At 41.9% G+C, this 4,201-nt stretch overlaps 1 non-coding gene across 1 annotated transcript; it reads right to left on the bottom strand.

Moving 5' to 3' along the window:
* Nucleotides 1-1,077: 1,077 nt before the first annotated feature.
* LOC119002688 (U2 spliceosomal RNA) lies at nucleotides 1,078-1,268 on the bottom strand. Its single transcript, XR_005069792.1, has one exon. It is a non-coding gene; the product is annotated as a U2 spliceosomal RNA (small nuclear RNA).
* Nucleotides 1,269-4,201: the final 2,933 nt, after the last annotated feature.

The following is a 4,201-nucleotide window of genomic DNA, read 5'->3' as shown; positions in this document are numbered from 1 at the left end:
AAAGGGACTTATCGAAGAAAAAGAAGATAAAAAATATGAACGATGAAAGGACAACAAACTCACAGTTACTAACAACCACACCTAAAACAAAAGCAAACCAAGGGGACAGCTAGATCAGGAGCAAAACCAAAGAAATGAAGAACACATGGAGGGTTAGCAACAGGGCACTGGGAGGAGGAGAAGGGGGAAGAAGATACAGAAACGAAGTAGCACAGATGTTAGATAAAAAATAGGGGGGAGGGAAAGAATGGTAGGGGAAATATAGAATCTAAAGAACTTGAGACATGTGGTGATAAACTACATGGGGGAAGGGTTGAGGGGTATACAGGGTACAGGGGAATGAAGGGGAGGAATAGAACAACTGTAATGTTATAATCAATAAAATACATTAAAAATAAAAATGAAAATAGATTCAAAATATATTCCCAAGTTTTTTCTGCACTCATCTCTTTACCATTTCAATAACACTGTCAATGACAGCAAGCACGGAAAATGCACAAATGTAATACTGTGAAACACACCAGGGCAAATTTTTAGCAACAGTTTTAAAACAAATCTCACTTGTTTATGAAAGGTCAGTAACTACCAAAAAGACCTTCTTTTCACTACTCTGACTTTCAAATTTCATAAACCCAAAGACAAAATTAAACTGCAACCATAAGACTAAATATCAACTGGAAAATGCAGACATCCCATGTTAAAATATGCTAATAATCTAGCAGCAACTTCTAGACATCCCTATTGGACTTCCACAAATGACTAAGCATGGTTAACAAAAACTACCTGCCATAAATATCATGTAATAAATGCTTGCTCCTTTCAAAATTACCTTTGTACTCTTATATACTTAATGTTAGACAAAAAAAGTAATGTTTAAATAAACAATGCCATCCATAGAATGAAAACTATGAATCAAATAAAATGCACCATTTTATTACTTAATTTTCAATAATCTACAGGTACTAAGTACAATTCTCAAAAGGTAATGGCTCCATCACAAGTAGACTCGATTTCCAACACCAAGCACAGTAATTGAAGTTGTAGCACTAAAAGGTAACTTTTTCGTGGTCCCTCTGAAGAAGGTGCATCATTTCCTGAAGGACCACAATACCAGGTCGATCCTCACAGTGGATGTAGTAAGCTCCTATTCCACCTGCCAGCTCCAAAATTCCATTTAAGAGAATGTCCTCAGAGAGAGCAGGTGTCAGATATTAAACTGATAATAACACATACTAAACTTGATCTCAGCCAAAAGGCCCAGAAGTGAAGAAAAGGTCACTTGTTCAATAAGCCTTCCTCATTAGGTGCTCTGACCCAGTGTACTGAAATATTTCCCCAACACTAGTAGCACTGAAACTCTTACCACCTGAAAATAATAAAGATGAGATTTAAGACAACTCTTCATTAAAATGTACATAGACTGTATCCTTACGCATTACCTTAAAAGTACCAATCACCATACACTGAAGGCTTGCATTTAGGCACATAATTTGAAAACTATTTTTATTATGCAATGAGAACATGAGATATTAAACTACATTGTTCTATAATCCAGTTTCCAAAGGTCATCCGTATTCATGTTTTAAGTAGTAGATCTTACCATTTTTAACTTAACATTTTTTTAAATGGTCAAATTTCTATAACTTCATCCTTAAAACTTACTTTCAAAGTCTGTGCTCATAGGAAACTAAACACTGTATATAGGAGTCGAGCAGCTTCTCTCATTAACCACTGTTCATAAGTTCACCTTCATTTTCTTCTGAGCTTTTATTTTTCTTTGCACTGCAGTTTTCCACTTAGTGAAAAAAGATAATATGCACCACATCAGGTAAGGATGGTCAACTTCCCGTTATCACAAAGAGCAACAGTCCTCTTCCCCTTAGTCCTCTCCTCCTCTACCCACATGGAGGAGAGCCCCGGGGAAGCGGACCGCCCTTCCCGCCTGGCAGGATGCTGGGTAACGGGGCACCGCCAGGACTGGCTGAGGTGCAGACGTCACACCTTGCGCTGTTCCCCCTCCCTCCCGCACCGCCTTCTGCCTAAAATTCCCACAGGCACCCGTGGGCCCTGCGTGTTCACCTGGGCCGGGGTCCGTGGGCCCAGGATTGGCAGCGCGAGGCTGAGCTGTGAGCAGAAGCAGCAAAGGCTGTCCCGGGACAGTGGGCCGCACAGTCCCTGGTCCCGGGTTTGTCTCCACCAGGAGTCCCACAGCGGGGAAGCCGCACTCTGGCTTCACGGATGTGGTCAGCACCACAGTCAGGAGCAGATGGAGGGGAAGCGCCCGTCAAAGTGCGAAATCAAACAGCCCGGCCTGGGAACTGACCTCTGGAGAGTGCCGCCATCTTCTCCTGCTCTGGAGGAACCCATCCTCCTGGCCCCTGACATCGTGCGTCACTTCCGGATTTCGCCCAGCCGCCTGCCCTGCAGTTTCTGTTCTGGCCTAAGTACAGTGGTGCTTCATGCAGGTACCGAGCTATGATGCCATGTGGGCAGCTTTGCGATTCTGAGATGACCTCAAAATAGGTCGTGAAACAAAGAGTTTATCGGGAGACCAAGTTGAGTCAATCACCATACTGTAAAGCAGAGGAAAACACAGTACCTTTTGAAAACATGTGCATTGGGGTTGCTTATGCCAAAACAGCGTGCTTTGAGAAGTGCTGGAAGGGAGAACACCTATGGGTTTTCAAGCTCCTATTTTGTTTAAAGGGTTAGGTACCCAGTATTTCGCCATGTGCAATGCACACTTTATTGCTCACATTTTTCACAGGAAAATAAGGCTGTGCATTATACACAAGGAATAGCTGAAATACCTACTATCTGTTCTTGTGTTTTCTATTCATTCCATAAAATTTCTTGTGCCGTAATATGTTCTAAAATAAATGCCAAAATTCTTTTATGAAACAAAAAACATCTAAATATAAACAAATATTTAAATTCAAAAATCACAAGGATTCCTCCCCCCCCTGAAAGTTGGGACAAAATGGGGGTGTATGTTATACACAGCAAAATATGGTCTGTATTAAGAAGGGAGAAAGGAAGAAAACCTTACCCTTTTGCCCCCGCGTGGATGGACCTGGCAGTCATTATTAGTGAACTAAATCAGGGAAGAAATACATTAGATTGCACTCATGTGGAATGTAATGAGCAAAATAAAAACAAACTGGTACATACAGAGACCGCTGTCTGACAGGAGGCTAGTGTGGGCTCTTCATGAAAAAGGTGAAGGGATTAAGCAAAGAGAAAAAAAATTCATAGAAGCAGACAACAGTATAGTGATTATCAGGAGGAAAGTGGGTGAGAGAGGGAGAAGAAGATAAATGGAAAATAAATGGTGATGGACACACGTGATTTTGGATAGTGAACACATACATAATGCAGTGTAGAGGAGGTGTGTCATAAAATCATGCACTTCAAACTTGTATACCAGCAACTATTTTTGAAATTTTAATTTTTTTACCCTCACCTGAGGACATTTGTCATTGCTTCTCAGGGAGGGAGAATGGAAAGAAACATCAGTGAGAAAGAGAAAGATCAATTGGTGCCTCCTGCACATGTTTGGACCAGGGATCCTTGGTGCCTGATTAGGGATCAAACACACAACCTAGGTATATGCCCTGACCAGTAATCAAACCTACAACCTTTCAGTTACAGGACAATGGTCCAGCCATCCAAGGAACACAGTCGAGGGCCATGGGGGGTGCTCAGTATGAAGAGTCCTGCCCTGCCCCGAGTCTGCCATGCATGAGAATAAGTCTACCAAGACATCATCTGCTTGGGGTGGCAAGGTGGCCAATCTCTCCAAGGAGAAAGGTCTTGAGCCTGTTTTTCAGTGGGCTTATAGTAGGTTCAATTTACATAGGAATACAGGGTATATAGGTAAACTTGTCAATCATTGTCAGGCCATGATCATCACAAAATGTATAACATTCAAAGAACGATGAGGGCTTAATCTGAGTCAGGGTCAGATAGCGAAACTGACAAAAAACTGTAAGAAATAAACCAATTTTATGCTTCGATCCTTATCTTTTGAATAGAGGGTATTAGCAAATCATACTGCACAGGATTTTATGCATGGTTTCTTGGTCCTGATTCTCCCAGGGTACCCACCCTTTCCAACCCTGGGCTATGCACACCTCCGCAATGTTTTGTGCTTAAGTCCAGTGCGGGGTGAGGGCAGCCAACAGATTAGGAAACTTCTTAC

This window comes from Sturnira hondurensis, unplaced genomic scaffold (assembly GCF_014824575.4).
Source record: "Sturnira hondurensis isolate 20B ecotype Veracruz unplaced genomic scaffold, ASM1482457v3 Scaffold0017880, whole genome shotgun sequence".
NCBI classification, from domain to species: Eukaryota; Metazoa; Chordata; class Mammalia; order Chiroptera; family Phyllostomidae; genus Sturnira; species Sturnira hondurensis.
This window is presented reverse-complemented; position numbering and strand designations above follow the sequence as displayed.